The following is a 22,113-nucleotide window of genomic DNA, read 5'->3' as shown; positions in this document are numbered from 1 at the left end:
GGTCAAGACTGGATGGTCTGTCGACCAAGAAAGGATGGAGTGCTGAGGGTTCTAGGTACAGAGTTAATATTTTTCAAATGCAGCTCTGATGTTCTCTGTAGGCAGGGGGATGGCTCAGGGAGCTGGAGAGATGACAGTACTTGGGTAAGGCAGCACCGGCAGACAGCAATGCAGGCAAGACTGGGTGACGATGGCCGGGGGGTGACCAAGAGGCAGCATGGCTTGCATAACTCAGTGAGCAATGGCGTCGTGCATGGAAAGAGAACACTAAAAGGGATTTCATGAACAATTTTATCTCGTGTTAGGAAAAAAATCAACTATCCGTAGCCATCAATAGCTCACAAATTACAGGTGAGAAAAAACATTTACATACGATGACAGTGAGGCTCTCACAAAGTCTCGTGCACCAGAAAAAACACAGGCATCCCTGCATCTAAAGATATACCAATATTGATGGTTACATTCACAATAAAGTTCTGTGGTCTCTCCTAATGGGTAAGTTCTTTCAAAACAAAAATTAAACATCTTTTTAAAATGTTAAAACTTGAGGGGTCGGGTTAGACTATCTGGCCTATTATGATCTTTTCAAAAAGAGCAGAGAGCATTGGTAATAAATGGTTTTCCTATTAACAAGAAAAAGTAGATGTGACTTTTTTTTTTTTGGCCGTACCCTGCAGCTTGTGGGATCTTAGTTCCCCGACCGGGGATCAAACCCATGCCTTTGGCAGTGAAAGCACAGAGTCCTAACCACTGGACTGCCAGGGAATTCCCTGACTTATAAAATATATGGAAAACTGTGTGCTTTCCAGGCAAGTCTCCTGCATTTGTGCTGATAGACTGGCTACACAGACATGAATGGTCCTTCCAATTAGGAGCCTACGTTTGATTCTGAAATACATCCCGATCTTCTAGGACAAATTTACCACCTACACGTTTTGCTTAGGAGCTTATTAAAATTAGCCTGCTTTCCAGTAGCGCGAGACAAGGAAGCACGAACACTTGCTGGATGCTGGGAGAAAGCTAATCTGGATCTAAAATGTCGCCAAGATCAATCAGGGATGAAAAACACCTCAGTTAAATCCAACGAGGAGAACAGTCAGCAACTTTATTAAGTAGAATAGACTGTCACCCCACTGTGATGAATAATCGTCTATTAAAGTAGAAGACACAGATCCTGTGCGTTCACAATAACTGCACGTGAAGCTATAGACTGGTGTGAAGTCCTGTCTCCCCCAGAGAAAGAAAAAACATTTAAAGGTATCTGTGGAAAGAAGGTATAGGTAGTACCTTAATGGCGTTTAATTCAAACAGATCATTAAAAGGTATAAAGATGCACACGACAAAGGCACTTAATTCTCACACTGAGCTGGAGATGTGCACAAAAATGCCTCTTCTACTGGCCATTCTTCTTCTGGGAGGCATATCTAAGGATTAAGGCTAGAAACTTGGGTTATGATACGGAGGGAAATGGGCACACAGTACATTAAGTGGTACATACAGAAACAAAGGCAAGCAAACCCCAGGGATGCTCTGTGCACCGAAACCAGTGTTCCAGCAAATTCCTTCCTTCCTACTCTTCAAAAGCTCAGACAGAAACGAACAAAGAAAATCCAGGAAGACATGATAAATATGTAAGCAAGAAAGCCAAATCTACAGGTTAGAAGGAAAGTATTTCCTAAACCTGCTATAAATGAACTACCACAGTTAAACGTGAAAGACGCTGAGCAATCCTTTCTAAATTCTCTCTACGGACCGGTATATTTTAACATTAACTAGGATGTCAGGGTGGTATCTAATCTTTCAGAAGTACAGAGGCGGGGGAGGGAGGCATTTGCCTCTTTAGTTCCAAAAATGAATACAGGTAAGAAAGAGCATCAGTCAATTACATGAGCTCACCCAGGCCACAGTCAAAACCGTGCAAGCAGTCGCTCATCCCATTGAAGAAGACAGGGCTTCCCTGGTGGCGCAGTGCTTGAGAGTCCGCCTGCCGATGCAGGGGACACGGGTTCGTGCCCCGGTCCGGGAAGATTCCACATGCCGCAGAGCGGCTGGGCCCGTGAGCCATGGCCGCTGAGCCTGCGCGTCCGGAGCCTGTGCTTCGCAACGGGAGAGGCCACAGCAGGGAGAGGCCCGCGTACCGCAAAATTAAAAAAAAAAAAACATTGAAGAAGACAGTCCACGTGTGGCTCGCTATGGCTGTTGGCTGAAAGGCCACAAGAGTTCCAACTGTACAATGCTCAGTTTACGGGTCAACCACTGAGGTCAATACATCGGTGGTTAAGTGCATTTGATCTTTCTGCAGAAATGGTCAACAGTGCCTTCCCTAAAGAGGATCTAAAATACCAGAGGTTAAAGCAGCAGGAAGAGGCAGCTTGGCAGCCACAGCTCCTCACATCAGTTCCCACCAAGGAAAAGGAGGGTAACTGGAATCAGTCCAGACAGCTCATATGCTGCCGTGATTCATTTCTGAGTTCAGAAAGATTAATCCTTGTGGCCATCAGAGACTCTCAAGAAGGTATCATCTGGAATATAAAAAGCCTCTGCGGACCACGTCTAGGGATCAACTAACCAAACATACCCCAACCTTACCCAGTGTATAACAGGATCGCTTTTTCCTGTAATGTTTGTGCTTCTTTCCTTTGAAAATGCTCTTATTTAATGTGCTCTCCATTTTCGGAGGCACACACTGTGCTTTGACCCATTACATCAACGTATAAATCAATCTGTTTCCTAACCTAACATGTTACAAATGGGATTTCGTTGCCAAGTCAGCACTTCCAATATCCTGTGAACCCGAAATCCTCTAGGAAAGAAAATTAACGCCCCACGCTTGGGCACCGCGGCCAGCCCTTGATCTATGAACACTGCAGCATTTTTAAGGCTTTGAAAACAAATTGCATCAACTGCTTTCCTAGTTCAGCACTTCCATTTAACTTAATAATTCATTCTTATTAAGAAATTCCATTTTATTAATTTGACTCAGCTACTCAAGGATGGAAATTCTACTTGGTAAAAAGTGCTTCTAGTAACTTGGTTGAAAACCTGAAATGGCTTTAACGCAATAAATAAATAGCAACAAACATAAATCTGAATGTAACTTCAAACAGGGCCTTCCTTTAATCATCACCTCAAGAGAAGCAACTCCTGGGCCCACCTCAGCCCCACCTCCCTTCACAAAGCCTCCCAATCCAAAGCAAACAGGTAATCCATTACTTCCTTCCTCACTAAAGCTACTGCCTCAGATTCCAATTTGGCTCCAGGCTCTGTGAAAGTGCCTGCCATGGAGGGAGCGTCCTCCAAAGAGGCGGGCTTTATTCTATTCCTGAGGGAGTCTGTTTCCTGTGACAGGAAGTGCTCCTGTGGTCCATGTACCCCCGAGAAGCAGGGCAGCACAGCTCCAGCTCCCATTAGAGCACTGTACATGTAGCACCTACTCACCACAGGCACAGGAGTGACATCAAGACACAGACTCTTCTCAAAGACCCGCCTTTTTATTTATTTATTTATTTATTTATTTATTTATTTTTGTGGTACGCAGGCCTCTCACTGCTGTGGCCTCTCCCGTTGCGGAGCATAGGCTCCAGACCCGCAGGCTCAGGGGCCATGGCTCACGGGCCCGGCTGCTCCGCGGCATGTGTTATCTTCCCGGACCGGGGCACGAACCCGTGTCCCCTGCGTCGGCAGGCGGACTCTCAACCACTGCGCCACCAGGGAACCCCTGACCCTCCTTTTTTAAATGAATATGTCAGTGAAATGACAATCTATTCATGGATGTGAAGATCCTGTATTCATTTGTTTGTTTAAGTTCTGAATGGTACTTCATGATTCCTAAATTAAAATGACTTAGGTCTGTGTCCACAAACCTGCACCCAAGATTTACTTAATCAAACAAAGTTTAAAAAATCCAGTTTCCAGGTTATCGCCCCAATATATTAACTACAAAAGGGAAGCCAAACTACTTCACAGTGGAGACACTGCCGTCAACGTCACCAGCCATAATTCGTGTAAGAGGACAGATGAGGAAAGACACACCGAGAGACTGTCTCAGACTGGAGGCTATGGAGAAAAACGATGCAACGTGGGAGCCCAGACAGGATCCTGAAACAGGAAAAGGACACTGGTGGGAAAACTGGAGCAGTATCTGAATAAGGCCTGTGCGTAAGTTAACACTGCTGTACCAATGTCAACCTCCCAGTTTTGATAAATGCACAAGGGTTATGTCAGATGTTAATACTAAGAGAAGCGCAGTCTAAGGTACAGGGGAACTCCCTCTACTATTTTTGCAACTTTTTAAAAACTCTAAAATTAGTTCAAAATAAAACAGTTTTGATTTTTTTTAAATCCTATTCATCGCTTGCCTGAATTTCGACTGTGACTCCATGGTTTCAATCCACAAAGAGAAGACACGCTCTTTGGTAGGGCAACGAGCAAGTATGATCAGAGCAGGCCCAATACCTGAAAAACGTAACTATTTATTCTGAACATACCCTAATGTAGTAAAACCCCATGCGTATATATATTATATTACATTTGATTTATCTCCAATGGGAGAACTATTACAATTCTGCCCAGAACCTCACGTATGAGAAACTCCACTTCTGTTACTGTCCAAAGGGTGACTGCAGTTTGAGGTCCCTAGTGCATCTTCCTCAGCAGCACAGCGTGAAGCTTTCAATTTAAAAAAGCTCCAAGGACTTCCCTGGTGGCGCAGTGGTTAAGAATCCGCCCGCCGATGCAGGGGACACGGGTTTGAGCCCTGGTCCGGGAAGATCTCACATGCCACGAAGCAACTAAGCCCGTGCGCCACAACTACTGAGCTTGCGCTCTAGAGCCCATGAACCACAACTATTGAGTCCACGCACCGCAACTACTGAAGCTTGCGTGCTCTAGGGGGCCCGTGAGCTGCAACTACTGAGCCCGCATGCTGCATCTACTGAAGCCCGCGCGCCTAGAGACCATGCTCCGTAACAAAAGAAGCCACCACAATGAGAAGCCCACGCACTGCCACGAAGAGTAGCCCCCGCTCACCGCAACTAGAGAAATCCCGCGCGCAGCAACGAAGACCCACTGCAGCCAAAAAAAAAAAAAAACCCCTCCAAACTTCGAACATTTCAACACACTATTTAATAACATATCAGGATTCTTGTTAAGCATTTTCCAGCCTGAACAGCAAACTGAGAAACCTGTTCTTAAAAGTGACAGCTTACGTTACGCCAACTGAAAATCCTCGGCTTTCTGTTGTTGTTAACATTTGAACTTAATTCTAATTAGAAGCTTGTGAATTAGGGTTAGGTGGAAAAACTCTGAATGTAAAAGGTCATTAATCTTCCACTGATGTATGCCAGCTGTTAGGTATCATTTTCATAGGCAGTAATTTATACAAATAATCCCTGCTTTTATTAGCGCTGTAAATATTAAAGTATAAATGATGTATCATTTCCAAGACTGAAAATAGTTTAGACTGTCTCCAAGGCTTTTTATAGGAACGTGGTAATCTGTCCATCTGGATTACACTGGTAAGGATCCAAGCACCAAGATTTAAGAGAGGTCCGTCTTTCTGTACGTGTCTCTAAGATGAGAGCTAAGAGCCTTTTATAAAGGAAGTTACTCAAATACATAAAACACTTTCAAGTAAAAAAAAAAAAAAAGGCAGAACAGTGTTTATAGATCTAAAATTCTCAAGTGAACAAGTTCTTTACAGGCTCCTGTGTTTCTTTCCAATTGCCTGTAATGGGAATTCCACGAAACTGACCTCCTCGGGAACAGAGGTCCTAGGGACATGGCTCGGCCAGCCATCACCTTCTGCTCTCTCCACTCCTGACCCTGGAGGAACTACGTGATGTGATGGTGAAGAGCACAGGCTGTACGAGATGGACAAACCGTGACTGTGTTCCAGCCCCACCACTGACAGGCTGTGCCACGTTTGGCAGGTTCCCTAACCTCTCTGGACCTCGGTCTCCTGTCTATAAAATAAGGACAATAGTAACTACACACCATAGTGCTGTTTTGAGGTTTAAGTGAGTTTAACACATGAAAAGTGCTTGAAACAGTGCTTGTTACATAGGAGTTCTTCAAGTGTTGATGGCTATTAGTATCAGGCTTTAAATTTCTTTATCTGTAAAACAGGGCTACTGACACACTATTCCTCTCGGGCCTGTTGTGGGAATAAATTAAGAGAATGCACGTAAGCACTAAGCACAGCATCCGACTTGAACGTTAGCTTCGTTAGCATCGGCTGGCTCCTGAAGATGTCATTTTCTCTGGCTACAAGAACCAGGGCTTAAGCCATGGGCACACCACGTGACCAGCCATCCTCCCCAAACCCGTGAAATGGGGTGAAGGCTGCACATCCCTCCTCTACCTCTGAAATCTGGACAGACCTGAAGAGGGCTGCATTCACACTCCACATTTTATTTTGAGGGAATTCAGTCACCAAATGTTTATATGACAATTTAATACTGCCTTACCATTTAAAAGAAAATCACTGGGGGGTTGCTGGCTTCCTAGCTCTGGTCCAGCTTCCAGCCAAATGCAAGTGAGGTCAAAATGAACCTGTGTTTTCTATAGAGACACTGCTGTGATCAAAAAAGCACTACGTGGGCATCCCCGGTGGCGCAGTGGTTGAGAATCCGCCTGCCAATGCAGGGGACACGGGTTTGATCCCTGGTCCGGGAAGATCCCACATGCCGCGGAGCAACTAAGCTCGTGTGCCACAACTACTGAGCCTGTGCTCTAGAGCCCGTAAGCCACAACTACTGAGCCCGCGCACCTAGAGCCCGTGCTCTACAGTGAGAGAAGCCACTGCAATGAGAAGCCCGTACATCGCAACAAAGAGTAGACCCTGCTCGCTGCAACTAGAGAAAGCCCGCGTGCAGCAACGAAGACCCAACACAACCAAAAATAAATAAATAAAAAAAAAGCACTACGTTATTTCTCTAAATCTGTTTTCTTGAGGGATATTCCCTTGACTTACAAGCTAAGTAGCCCCATGGAGGTTATTTAGTTTCTCTCCTGACCCCAGTTTTCACTTTTGGGCAACATAAATATGGCGTTACCCAAATGTTAGGTATTACAATAAATGACCCCCACAATACTAGCTTTGGCTCACACTACGGCAGACAGAAGTCTACTTTCCTAAAGCTCCTGATGCATAAGAAACGTGGTTTGCAAACAAAGACAGCTTCCTCACTGAATAAAAATCTGCATGATTCCAAACAAAAGCAGTAATATGTCATGCTTTGAAGGCTGCTACCTGCAAAGGTCAGAAAGCCAGGAGGATGGAGTATGAATATTAACATCAGAGGATCTCCATGGTGTGAACCTGGTCTTCCCCTCGGCACTCATTGGCCAGTATTACTCAGGCAGCAACCAAGAGCCTGCCAAACAAACAGCCTAGACAGGGTTGGCGGGGGTGTGTAGGCATGTTTCCTAAACCTTAAAAGGCTGAAATGATTTCAAGTAACAAACACCCAGAAGTACAAATGATTAAATATTAGTCATTAAATATGTTCATTCTAAGTCATTCTTATGGATTCACAGATGACAGAAATACTACAAATGACGGGGAGTTTTCTGTTGAATATCCAAGCACAAACCTGGCAATATTCTCAGAAGTTATAAGCTTACTTCTGGCTGATTTGATGCTCTGTAATATTTTGTTTATTTTAAAGGCATTAAGTCAGTCATTAAAAATTAGGTAATTTGGGGGCATATTTCATGCACTTGAAACAACAAATCACACCTCTTTTAAAAAAATTCTATTCTTCAGATAGAAGTATTTCACTAAAATAAACACTCAACTTAGTGATTTTTACCAAGGTTAAGTTGGGAAACTATCTAACATGTCAGCTTTGGCTGAAATGCTCTGACTTCAAGATGTTACAACCACAAACATCAACAGCCAATGTCAGACATGTGAACTGATTTCACTGAATCTTTTCTCCTTTAATACACTATCTGGGAAAAGATAAGAAAAATCCATGCAGCTGCAAACATCCATGTTTTAATATTTAGGACAGTTTTTACTGGTGTTTTAAATTTAAAGCAGGGGTTCCCTGACACCTTACTTGCCTGGTAAGGTCTGTAACAACAGATCTTAGGCAAGTAAGAAAGGTCTGGAGAGCACGTGCGCACACGAATGCCGAAGGTGCTGAGCTGCAAACTGTCCTCTCTTTTTTTTTTTTTTTTTTTTGCGGTATGTGGGCCTCTCGCTGTTTTGGCCTCTCCCGTTGTGGAGCACAGGCTCCGGACGCGCAGGCTCAGCGGCCATGGCTCACGGGCCCAGCCGCTCCGCGACATGTGGGATCTTCCCGGACCGGGGCACGAACCCGCGTCCCCTGCATCGGCAGGCGGACTCTCAACCACTGCGCCACCAGGGAAGCCCTGTCCTCTCTTGAGAAGTGACTGTCCTGAATTCTAAGGTTCTCTTTTTTACCTTTGCTTTAAAATGTTTTTCATAGGATGGCAGCAGTAATAAATGGGTAGTCTGTTTTTTAAAAATGCTCCTTCCATAATATTAAGAAGTGACAACTTTATCTATCTAAAATGTTTTTCTTAGCTTTACTATTCCATGAAAACCAAAGAGTTAGCACTTTATTTCTAAGGTTCTGTGACGCTGAATGGCAAGAAAGGGCAGAAATTCCTCCGTGAATAACCCGTATCTTTCTTTCCTTATAAACAGAAAATAAGACAATTTGCCAGGATGACATTCACAGGGCAGGGAGAGGAAATGCACATTTAAAAATACAAAATCGGCAATTTCCATATGCTATTCTGCTAAACATTTCACTGTTTACTAGATCAAGCAATATTCACACATCTATCTTGATGTAACAAATCACTTTAACTTCTAATGTCCATCAAAACGCTATGAAAGTAACACAAATATGAAAGAGCTCCACCCTCTCCAAGTTCAAATCAAGTCAGAAAGGCATCTTTGCCATGATTTACGCAGCATTTAAATGTAAAAGTAAATACTGTATTATCAGCTCGCACCAGATCTGCCTGCAGACAACAATTCTTCCTGTCTGGGACCCATGCCCATGCCCATTATTGTAATTATCAGCAATTAAAAAAAATAAAGTAATAAAGCGAGTATGAGCTGCTAGTCAGCATGCTTACTGCTTGCTGTCTCTGCCATTAATTAGCCTTCCTGGGTACCAGCTACCTAACTACTAAATAAATGCATAAAGGAGAGCAGGAAAAGCTACGCCCAAGTAAAAAGAATAAAAAGGATGCAAACGTGTGCACTGCATAACTCTGGGAGGGGCGTTCGGTAGGCTGCAGGGTGCATGATGGACCCGGAAATGCACAGCATGGTGGTCCAGCTCACACACACCAAGATTTCAGCATTTGCTGGTCCCCTTTTCCCAGAGGCGAAAGCCCAGGAGCACTTCTGTCCCACTGGTCAGGTGGGCCCCTGGGGAGCTATGTCCACCCTGCCCTCCGAGACCCACTCCGACCACAGCATTTTGAATCATCTCAAGGCAGAACACATCACTCACTCTCATGTTCCAAGGGATTCCAACTCTTGACGACCCCTACTTCCTCCCCGCTCCCTCCATCAACCCGTCTGGCGATGGACACCATCCTCCTGGGCACAAGCCAGGGTCTCTCCTGCCTCAAGGCTCTGCACCTCGAACTTCTGCCCCTGCTCTTCCCTGAGCTGTCACGTCTCACCTTTCAGGACCCAGCTCGAATGTGCATCTCTGGGGGCCCTTCCCAAGGACAGGCCCCACCCTGCCGGTGTTTTGTTTTCCCCTCCAGCAATGGGAATTCACCTGCTCATTCACCTGCACTGCCCATCTCCCTCCAACAGGATGCAGGTTGGCAGGGGGTGGGGCTGTGCTTGGGGGCGGGGCGGGGGGCCCTCCGGGTTTCCTAATCTCGGCACCTGGAAACAGCACCAACTACCTAGTAGGTAATCATTCACACCCAAGGAAGTGACTTTCTGACTGAAGGCTGTGCTCTTGTTTTCTCTCCAACACATTTAGTTAAACTAGTAAGAATTAAGCAGATACCACTCAGCAGCGATTTCCAAATGATTAACGCTGTGCTAGCCTTCACATAAGTACCTCTGTAATGAATGACAAGTAAAACGAAAACAACTCAGGCAGCAAGGCAAGTTTCCATTTTTCATCTTTTGCCACTTGAGTCCTCGTGCCCAGCCTGAAAAGCCACCCAACACCAGGCTCCTAGCGGAGTCCTCCACCCCAAGGCGGCCCATCCAGCCTTTTCTCCCACTATTTATGCCTCACCACTTCCATACCTTTTCAGTCCGGACATCATCGATGGACTTTCTAGTCAAAAGGATTGAACTCTTAAACCACCAGACCCTACGCTCACCCACCTTCTTCTCCTTGCTCCGCTGGTCAAATCAATACTCCTGTTTACATGATTATGACATAAAAAGGTCAGCTCCCTCCTTAGGCAACTATTTCCCCCCTCGGCCTCTGCAAGGCCAACTCTTCCTTTACTTGCCTGTACTGACCGCTGGCACTCAGCCTGCCAGGAAGATCTGCAGAGATGGCTCTGATCCCTTTTCTTGAAGACCAGGCACCGTCTTCCTGCTTCAACTGCGCTGATGACTCTCCAGGCCTGAGCACAGCTGCCACTCCTGGGACTGATCACAACTGTCCTGAAAACTGCTTCCCCCTTTTCTCCTGTTCCCAACTCAGTACTCTGCTCCTTCGTTGCGGAGCACAGGCTCCAGACGCACAGGCTCAGCGGCCATGGCTCACGGGCCCAGCCGCTCCGCGACATGTGGGATCTTCCCGGACCGGGGCATGAACCCGCGTCCCCTGCATCGGCAGGCGGACTCTCAACCACTGCGCCACCAGGGAAGCCCTCTGCTCCTTCTTGACTTAACCGCCTGTGTCAGTGGCTCACCGCTTCCCACAGCCTCCCGGAAACTTTCACTCATGAAACTTTTATCTTACACACACACTTTGCTGGCAATTTGGACAAGCACTAAACTGTAACCTGGACACAATTTTCCCTCAGAGGTTAAGATGTGGAGCTAGGGCCACCTAGCTTCCAGCACTGCTGCTGGTACATCTAAAGCCAATTTGATCCCTCGCTCTTTGTGCAGGTCTGGTTTTTTCCTACATGGAAGTAAAATCTTACCCATCTTCGGTATCCTGAGATTCAATTCTAATAGGCCTGGGTCTGAGTTTTTGTCATTCACTTGCCTGAGCGCTCAGTGGGCCACATCATCGCGGAAACACTCAGTCCTGGGTTTCCTCTTCTCCCTCTGAAATTCTTATCAGCCGCATCTTACCTCCTACATTGACCTTCCTTTCTTACCTCTTCCTTTCTAGATTCTTTTTGTTCCCTTTCAGAACGATTTCTAACCAGACTTTTAAATGTCTGGTATCACATTTCCAACCACCAAGAACTCTTCCTTGTTCTCGGAAAGCCTTTTTTTATTGCAAACTATTATCTCATAGAGGAAACAACCCCTCCTCTCTGAGGTAAATATCAAGAGCCTACTGAAGTTACCTGCCTGCTCCCTGCATGGTCTTTAAGCTGCAGTTCCCCCATCTGTTTTGTTCTTGTTCAAGGTGTTCCTGAAGTGGCTGGTGACCCTAAGTCATCTAACTCAGTGTTTAGGAAAGGGACCCTGCTGTACATGGACAGAACTTGTCCAGAGAGGAATCCTTCAGCTCCCTCCCTGACTGCGGCCCCCGAGCCTGGCTGCTGCAGGTCTGCGGGGCCTAGGAAGGGAGCCTTTCCCCTCTCAGAGCCTCACGTTCTGCTGGGCCTGGCGTCCCGAGGAAGCTGAAGTCTTCCCCTGAGGTGCAGCGAGGTGGGGTGAGGTGCGTTATTCAGGGCCTGATTACTCATGTTTAGTTTCAACCCCTCCCTGCCATTAGCCTCACCCTGATGCTTCCATCCCTCATTCAAGGTCTGCTCTGCAAATCAGCTTGCTTTCAGCTGGTGTCCCTGCATTTAGGTTCCAGCTTCTCTGGTCTGCTGGCTCAGTCACTAGGTCCATCATCAAGTCTGCATAGACATCTTTTCTTCTCTCCTGTTCTCTGTCCTTGTTGGTCTATTCATTCTCTCACCAGGACAGAGTTAGAGCTAGAACCCTGCACCTGCATCTCTCTCTTTTTAAAAAATATTTACTTATTTGGCTGCACCGGGTCTTAGTTGCAGCATGCAAACTCTTCGTTGCGGCACGTGGGATCCCCGACCAGGGATGGAACCTGGGCCCCCTGCACTGGGAGCGCGGAGTCCTGGCCACTGAACCGTCATGGAAGTCCCTCCACCTGCATCTCTCGAGGTGCAACAATTCAAAAGCCACTAACTATGAATATATTTGAAAACTAGAGATGAGAAGTATTAATAAAATTGAGAGCTTCTATCTTGATTATTTAAACATAATGCCTTTAAGAAAATAAAATTCTGATCCTTTCCTCAGATTATTTCATTTGATCATTTTACAGTTACGTTACAGTCAATATGCTAGTCACTGGGTGTTATGAGCTGAACTGTGCCCCCCTTAAATTCATATGTTGTAGTCCTAACATCTATCACCTCCAAATGTGACCTTATTTAGAAATAAGGTTGTTGCAGATATCAGTAATTAAGATCAGGTCACACTAGAGTGGGGTGCCCCCTAATCCCACCTGAATGGCACCCCTATAAAAGGAGGGAAAAATGTGAAGAGACAACACACACACACAGGGAGAATGCCATGTGAAGATGGGAGTTATGCTACCCAAAGCCAAGAACTATCAGAAGCTGAGAGAAGCTTGGGACAGATCCTCCCTCAGACCTTCAGAGGGAGCGTGACCCAGCAGCGCGTAGATCTTAAACTTCCAGCCTCCAGGGACAGTGAGACAATAAATTTCAACTGCTTAAGCCATGCAGTCTGTAGTACTTTGCCACGGCCAGCCTAGCAAATGAATACGCTGGGTAAGCAAATAAGACTCAGTCTAAGTATCTGGGGAGCTCACCGTCTTAGAAGCAGGATCCAGACCCAGGGAAGCCCAGACCTACAGTGTAACACGTACATTATAAACAAGACGTAAGGAAGTGGAGACGGCGCTGGCATCTGAGAAGCGCTGCGGCAGGGGTAGGCGTGGGGCTGCGGGGAGTGGACAGCTAAGTCTCCCGAACCCCTTCCCCAAGGAAACTGGGCCGGGGCTCTGCTCCAGCACCAGCACCAGAACGACCCTGCTAGGCATATTTTAGAAGGTGAGAGGGTGTGATCTGGCAAGATTAGGTGGAGACAAGGAGGCCACTTAGGAAGCCTCTGCATTCATCCAGGAGATTATACGTGTTGAAATGATAATTATCTCAGATATACTGAGTTAAATAGACTATATTGTTAAAGCTCATTTCACCTATTTTTGCTTTTTAAAAAAATGTCAACTAGAAAAAGTTACATTTCATATGTGGCTCGCCTTTTTCTATTGGACAGCACTGTGTTAAGTGTTCAGCTAACACTGTGCTAGGGGAAGACACGACCGAACGACTTTTTTTCATTTACCTGTAGATTCCGTTTAACTGCAGTTTCCTTTCTTCCGTTATGAAGGCTAGCAAGAGTTTCTGGCATTTGCAGGAATGGGGTCCTTGGATGGCTAAATGGGTAAGCTTCTCTAAAGAGAAAAAAGCTTCTCTAAAGAGGCCAGGCTCGTGCAAAAGAGACAAGTGGTTACAAGTAAAATAATGAACGGGAATTAGACAGGAAAAAGGACCTTGAGACATTTCTTCTTAAAAAGGATTTGGTATGGGTTATGTAAGTGGGTAAAACAGTGCCAAGAGCCCAGGTTCTTATTTTATCCAACTGCTGGAGGGTGGGGGAGGATGACAACCCGCCTCCATCCCCCAACTCTTTAGATCCTACAAATAGTAAAAGAAGCCTGACTGAGACATTAACAAACAGACAAAACAGAAACAAAACCAAAAAGACACCCTCTTAGGCTTCTGACAACCACAGGACAAAACACAAAGGTCTTCCAAAGACCAAAAAAAAAAAAGGCCAGAACAGATAGAGTATATATGATATGGTACTCACATCACACAGGACCTTGAGTCAATACACATTTGCAAGGGCCTTATTAGAGCAGGCTCCAGAGACAACAAATTGAAGAGTCACAAGTTCTCACCCACATGGAGGCTCGGGCTCGTAAGGGAGACATCACGTGAACAGAATAATCCTAATATAAAAGGAAATATTCCCAAACTCTATAGTAGTAGCAGTCTTACAAAGTCATCAGAACTAGCTCACCTTGAAGCTTTCAGAAACTGGCAGGCCAAGCAGCTATTTAAGTATAATACTATCCGGTAACTTAGTACCCAAGCCGAATTTGGGCAATCTGTGCTGGCCTATTAGAAAGATTCTCCTTCACCTTCCTTGGGAACAGCTATTAAGTAGCTCAATGGAAGAATTTTTGCAACTCACTTCTAACGCCTGATGCCAGGATGAAAACAAGTGTTCATATTAGGTTAAAGTGAATTCTTTGGCCCTATGGAAAAAACGGGTCTCAAATATTTCCAAACGTACATAAGACTAATAGTAACCCTCACATAACATCACAAAAGCCACACCTTAGTCTCAGTAATATTTAACATGATAATATTTTACTTGGCCAACAATGAACCCTACCTATGCTGGTATAAAATGATGCAATCGAGATCCTATATTTGTATAGGACATGTTACCTCTCTGATCACTTCTTTGTCTCTTTGCTTTCTTCCAAACATTTTCTCCCATAAAACTCCAAAATGTTCCGAATACTGATGTGATATCCAAAAGAAATTTATCTTCACAAATTACCAAGTAAAAAGGATGCTAAAAGTGGTACAGCTAAAACATTACCTTCTTAATGTTAACTGAAACAAACATCATTACCTCAAATTGACTCAGAGTCTATGTTCTATTTTATTTTCTATAGCTTTTCAGAGACAGGCATCAATGCTGCTCGCCTAGTATCAGATCACCATGGGGATATTTTAGTGAGGATCCAATCGTCCAGGGACTGGTGCTGGATTTATAATCTGCCTTAACTCCCGCCATCCTGTGACAAGTCTGCTTCTTCACTCATCACACACCCACACACAAGTAATGGCTCAGCTTGGCTGGGAGCTCATCAGCTTTGAGTCTGCGCTTTGTATTTAATCTTTCAAAATCAATACTTAAAACATTTTAATCTGATTTTAATCTGTCCTACTATTTCCATTGTTTAAAAACAACACTAACCAACACTGAGTCTCAATGACTTGTATCAATTCACAAGATTAATCTTTCAAAACAACAGCCCAGCAGGATATTTTATTAATGTAGATCCTGAGGCAGCTAATCAAGCCTCAAGTAATCATTTTTCTTAAAGAGTTGCTATGAGAGACAGAGACAGAGAGAGAGAGAGAGAGAGACACGGAGCGGGAGGGAGAGAGAGGGGGGACAGAGAGGGAAGAAAAAAAGAGTTGCTATAAGGAAAAACATTCATACAGCATTAAGCAGAAATCCTCTTCAAAAGGGGTGAGGGGCATGGCAGAGTCAACCAGCCAATCAGGGAAGGTTCTGCTGTGAAATGTAGTTTGCAATTCCCTTGAAAATGAGTAATAAATCGTTACTGCAAGAGGTTATTTCAAGCCAACTTTCTCCGCTTTTCAACAAGCATTGAAAACTCTGTGCCTCTAGATGACAGAGAACAGACAGGGGTATAAGACAAAATGACAACCCACACTCAGCCTCCCTTGGGGAGATGAGAACCTCTGACAAATAAAGGGGGCCTGCTGCTGCCATAGCCAAAAAAATAAAAATAAAGGAAACAAGTGTTGGCCAAGATGTGTGGAAATTGGAACCCTTGCCACTGATGGTGGGAATGTAAAATGGTGCAGCCACTGTGGAAAAGAGGTTGGCAGTTCTCAAAAAGTTAAACATAGAATTACCATATGATCCAGCAATTCCACTTTCCAGTACATACCCAAAAGAACTGAAAGCAGGAACTTAATGGCTGACAATGTAAAAATACCTGGAAGTAAACCCTATAAATAGGTTCTTTAAAAAAGATAAGCTACATTAAAATAATCTATTTTTAAAAGACTGGAGAAGTGTTGATTGTCATTTTTCCAACTACCTAAAATGCTTCTTTTGTTTATCATCTTAGGATGATAAACAAAAGAAGCCAAAAAGTTGGCTTGGCCAAAAATTCCTTGGGTGTTTAAGTAAAAACAAGACATTTCTCATTTCACCAAGAACTTTACTGAAAAACATATTCACTGGTTTTTTTTTAAATTTATTTTTGTCTGCATTGGGTCTTTGTTGCCGCATGGGCTTTTCTCTAGTTGCGGTGAGCGGGGGCTACTCTTCATTGCAGTGCGTGGGCTTCTCATTGTGGTGGCTTCTCTTGTTGCAGAGCATGGGATCTAGGCACGTGGGCTTCAGTGGTTGCAGCACGTGGGCTCAGTAGTTGTGGCGCACAGGCTTAGTTGCTCCGTGGCATATATTCACCGTTTTATTCCACTACCTTCTGCCATTTTTCAGGCAACTTCCTAATTTCATCTTCCCAAAACTTTTAATCTTTTTTTGATGTATTTTTTTTTACACAGCTGGTTATTAGTTATCTATTTTACACATTACTGTATATATATCCATCCCAATCTCCCAATTCATCACACCACCACCAGCAGCCCCCCCACCCCGCCAGCTTTCCCCCCTTGGTGTCCATATGCCAAAACGTTTTATCTTTTTGAGCAAAGAACTGTCCCAGGTGCCTTTTAGTCTTCCAGGGAATTGAAATGTTTTCCATTAAGAGAATTTTGTAAAGCCTGAAATAAATGGAAATCCAAAGGTGTAATGTCCGGTGAATATGGCAGATGAATCAGCACATCCCAGCCAAGCTGTAATAGTTTTCGCCTGGTCATCAAAGAGACATGCAGTCTTGCGTTATCCTGACGAAAGATTATGTGTTTTCTGTTGACTAATTCCGGATGCTTTTGGTCGAGTGCTACTTTCAGTGGGTCTAACTGGGAGCAGTACTGGTTGGAATGAATCGTTTGGTTTTCCGGAAGGAGCTCATAATAGAGGACTCCCTTCCAATCCCACCACATATACATAACATCACCTTCTTTGGATGAAGACTGGACTTTGGTGTGCTTGGTGGTGGCTCATTTCACTTGCCCCACGATCTCTTCCGTTCCACGTTATTGTACAGTATCCACTTTTCATCACCCATCACAATTTGTTTTAAAAACCGAACATTTTCATTATGTTTAAGTAGAGAACTGTATGCGGAAATACCGTCAAGAGGCTTTTTTCTCTCAACTTACGTGGAACCCAAACATCAAAGCGATGAACATAACCGAGCTGGTGCAAATGATTTTCAACGCTCGATTTGGATATTTTGAGTATGTCGGCTATCTCCCGCGTGGTATAACATTGATTGTTCTCAATTACTGTCTCTATTTGATCGCTATCAACTTCAACTGGTCTACCCGACCGTGGAGCATCGTCCAGCAAGAAATCTCCAGCACAAAACTTCACAAACCACCTTTGACACGTTCCATCAGTCAAAGCACCTTCTCCACACACTGCACAAATCTTTTTGTGCATTTCAGTTTTTACTTTTCTTGAAATAATAAAGCATAATATGCTGAAAATGTTTTTTCTTCCATCTTCAATATTAAAACAGCTACACAAAAATTCACCAATTTTGATAATTTTTTAAAAATGCATACTCATGGGCTTCCCTGGTGGCGCAGCAGTTGAGAGTCCGCCTGCCGATGCAAGGGACACGGGTTCGTGCCCCGGTCCGGGAGGATCCCACATGCCGCGGAGGGGCTAGGCCCATGAGCCATGGCCGCTGAGCCTGCGCGTCCAGAGCCTGTGCTCCACAATGGGAGAGGCCACAACAGTGAGAGGCCCGCGTAGCGCCAAAAAAAAGGCATACTCATATGACAGCTGTCACAATACAATCTAACAAAACTGTTTCAAATGAAGTTAAAGACAACTAAGTGCTACTAGAGCCATCTTATGGAAAAAACCAAATGAACTTTTTGGCCAACCCAATATATGCTGCCCTCAGCTGTGTGCTATGTGTTCTGTGCAGTGCCCTGCATACAGTAATTTAATAAATGTCTGCCAATAATGATGACCATGAAGAACTTCAAATGAACCAGTTACCAGGGAAAGTCTTCAACTCTGGAACAAGTTATATCCAAAGGTTCTTTTAAATGTCAATCTGAGATACAGCTAAAAGGATAAAAAAGAGATATCTACTGCATACTGTTTGCATTAAAGAAAAATTAGAAATGTAAATTATAAACAAATAAATGACAGAATTAGAAGACTCTTATTTTTACATAAAACCCTGAAAAGATGGGCAAGTTCAAAGATATGCACGTTATTTGCGGGGTGGGGGGGGGGGTTCTGTCACTAGAAAGCTAATAATTTATACAAATCTCAACTACTTCCAGTGTTTTAGGAAAAAATTATCCTTAAAAACTTAATTCTAGGCGCACCGCAGGCGGGCCAGTGAAGCCAGCGGCCCTGGCACGTGATCCGGGACCAGCTTCGTCACTTGGTGGTTCCATCTGTCTGCCCGTCCATGGGTGCCATCATGGCAGACGCAACCAGTCAGGTGCTCCCGGGCTCTGGTCTCACCATCCTGTCCCAGCCACTCATGTGCATGAAGGTGCTCATCCAGGTGGGATATGAGCCTCTTCCTCCAACAACAGAATGAAATATTTTTTGGGCAGCAATTTCATCAGCTTCCTGGTCCTCTCATTATGCTCAGCACGTTGCGAGCATCAGTGGGAAGCGTGGGCTGTTCACAGGCTTAACTCCAAGACTGTGTTCAGGGGTCCTTGGAACTGTGGTCCATGGTAAAGTTTTACAGCATTACCAGGAATGTGACAAGGCTGAGGAATCGGTATCTGGAAATGTACAGAAAGAAGTTTCATCTTCCTTTGACCGAGTTATCAAGGAGACAACTCGAGAGGTGATGGCTCATTCTGCTGCTACTCTCATCATACATCCCTTCCACGTGATCACTCTGAGATCTGTGGTACAGTTCATTGGCAGAGAATCCAAGTACTGTGGACTTTGTGACTTCCTAGCAACTATCTATCGGGAAGAAGCCATCCTAGGATTTTTTGCGGGTCTTTTTCCTCTCCTCCTAGGTGACAGCATTTCTTTGTGGCTCTGTAACTCACTGGCCTACCTTGTCAATACTTATGCACTGGAAGGTGGGGTTTCCACCAATGAATGAAATGAAGAGTTATTCCCAAGCTGTCACGGGATTTTTTGCCAGTATGTTGACATATCCCTTTGTGCTTGTCTCTAATCTTACGGCTGTCGACAACCGTGGGCTTGCTGGTGGATGCCCTCCCTACTCCCCAGTATATTCTTCTTGGATAGATTGCTGGTGCATGCTACAAAAAGAGGGAAATATGAGTGGAGGAAATAGCTTGCTTTCCCGGAAGGTCCCCTATGAGAAGACTTATTGTTGTGACCTAAGAATGTTAATTTGAAGATGTGGGGCAGGGACAGTGACATATCTATAGTCCCAGGTGCACAAAATTATGAGAGAGAATGTTGATTTCTATACAGTGTGGTGTGCTTTTTAAATAATCATTTAATCTTGGGAAAATGGGGAAAAAAACCTTAATTCTATCATTTTACAAATATTCCTTAGTTCTTTCTACATAACTGAGCCCACTGTGTGTTCACCTAAGTTCAAAGACTCTAGATCTAGAAAGCACCAAATAAGCACCAACTCCATCAAACCATGTGCTACTCAACAATAAAATAAGGGCAAAACGCAATAGAATATTCAAATTATGGTTCCAGTACTGCTGCAAACATCCAACCACCGGCTGGCAGGCAGCATTCTCATTCAATAACTCAGAATATTTGTGCATCAGCTTAAGTACTCCAAATTCAGAGTATGGAAGGCAACTAAAAGTGGTGGAAATTGCATATTTAAAAATGCAGGGACTTCAAATGCCCCAAACCATGAAGGGTGATTCAATTAAAAGTGACGCTGTAAAATATTTTAACGGCTTGGAAAGTTTTTCAATACGTCAAAAGGCAGGAAAACAGCTTATAAACATATAAGGGGATTCGAATCCATTCTTTCAAAAAGCAAAGATGTCCAGAACACAGACTGGGAAAATTTTAAAGTTACTTACCTGGATGGTAAATTACAGTTAATTTCTTTCTGTTTTTTTGTTTTGTTTGTTTTTTAGCTCTACCTGTGTTTTCTAGATTTTTCACGAAGACCATATATTTTTTTCTTTAACACAGGATACACGCTAAGAGTCACCATAATAATCATCTGTAAAAAATCAATTTAGAATCTCAGTCTTTTTTAATGAAAGGCTGTAAGAAGTAGCAAACAGGTTCCTGAGATGATACGCACTCGAGTCATAACGTACAATGACTGTAAATCTAAGTTCCATGACCTGATAGTGGTTTGGTAGTGGAGAAAGATGGAAAAATAACCTCAGAAGAGTTTTCTCTTTACTTTCTGATTACTAAGAATCACGTACTGCAAATTTTTGCCTAAATGTTGACCGTTTGGTAACTTCTCCATAAACCTTTGGTGGCCCCATGCTGACCTGAGATATCCCTTCTCCAGGCCTCTGACCAGGCCATCTGTTCTACCAGTTAGCACAAACTTGAGAGCCAGTTCATCACTTACTGATTGTGACCTAGGTCAAGTTACTTTATCTGTCCACGCCTTGGTTCCTATGTCTGTAAAACAGGGATAACCATAGTATGTGTCTCAGAAGATAGTTCAAAGGTTTCAGTGAGTACATGTAAAACACTATACATACTAACTGCACCATAAATATAACTATCACTGTTATTATCACTCCAAACACCACCAGAATCTGCCACTCTATTCCTGCTTGTCTAGTCTTCTTCCCCAACTACCTAAAATAACACAGCTTCTCTCTATAAACTCCCAGTAGATATCTAATTTCAAGGGAATTAATTTCCACTTATGGTCAACTAGGTAATTCAGACCAACCCTCCTGATGAGGACAGCTAGAAAAGCAACATAAAATATTTTTCAAAAGCACTTAGTTAGAGACTTCCCTAGTGGTCCAGTGGTTAAGACTCTGCGCTCCCAATGCAGGGGGCCTGGGTTCGATCCCTGGTCAGGGAACTAGATCCCACGTGCCGCAAATAAAGATCTCACGTGTCACAATGAAGATCCCACACTCGGCAACTAAGACTCAGCGCAGCCACATAAGTAAATATTTTTTAAAAAGCACTTCGTTAAAGGCAGTGGGGACCTAAAAAGACAGGGAAGATTTCCTAGGTCAGTAACCAGAGGAGGATGAAAGTCCAAGGAGATGAATATAGCTCACAGGGCTTTTTTCCTCTGGGGATGATGAAAGATCCTAAAGGGAGTAGCTGAGCAGTGCTTTTAACAGCCTGTAAGGACCAATGGGAAAGGGACTGGAGTCCAGGGGCAGGAGAGAGAGGAGAAAGGAAACATACTTGGAAATACACTAGTGGTTTGGAGTTGATACCCCAAGGCAGGCTGAACCTAGAAGGGTAATCCAGAATTGACAGGACTTCACAGAGACTGCAGCTCAACTTCCAATCCTCTCAATCCGTGAAATGAGAGATCCTGGATCTCTAGTTCATCAAACTCCAGGTAGAAGCAAATCAAACATTCTCTGGAGCATAACATTAGCCTAGGCCTTAAATTAATCTATAAGCATTTGTGTAAATAAAACGTATGGCTCACAATCAAAAATAACTTGACAAACAAGGAAACAAAATAACATGAATAAATAACCAGCAGAAACAGACAACAAGAAAAGATCCACAGGGACCCCAAACACAGGAATTACCAGACAGAGACTCCAAGTATACTTTTCATGTTCAAATACACAAAAGACAAAAATTGAGAATTTCATCTCTGATCTAGGAACAATTAAAAAAAACTATTTTAAATTATAAAACTGAAAACCACAACAACTAAAATTAAGAACTCAATGGATGGGACTTCATGGTAGACTAGATATAGCTGGAGAAATCATTAGTAAGCCAAAAGATGGGTCAAAAGAAAAGCTATCAAATGAGGCATGGAAAAACACACAGGACAGAGTAACAGTGTCTACGATGTTTGTTTTTGGAGTCCT

The 22,113-nt window shown here is 43.9% G+C and overlaps 1 pseudogene; it reads left to right on the top strand.

The window, feature by feature from the left end:
- The first annotated feature begins 18,432 nt into the window (after positions 1 to 18,432).
- Positions 18,433 to 19,482, top strand: LOC112407529 (mitochondrial carrier homolog 2 pseudogene; annotated as a pseudogene).
- The last annotated feature ends 2,631 nt before the right edge of the window (positions 19,483 to 22,113 follow it).

The sequence above is a fragment of the Neophocaena asiaeorientalis genome, unplaced genomic scaffold (assembly GCF_003031525.2).
Source record: "Neophocaena asiaeorientalis asiaeorientalis breed wild unplaced genomic scaffold, Neophocaena_asiaeorientalis_V1.1 scaffold424, whole genome shotgun sequence".
Classification (NCBI taxonomy): domain Eukaryota; kingdom Metazoa; phylum Chordata; class Mammalia; order Artiodactyla; family Phocoenidae; genus Neophocaena; species Neophocaena asiaeorientalis.
Note: the sequence above shows the minus strand (reverse complement) of the source record. Positions and strands in the feature narration are given on the sequence as shown.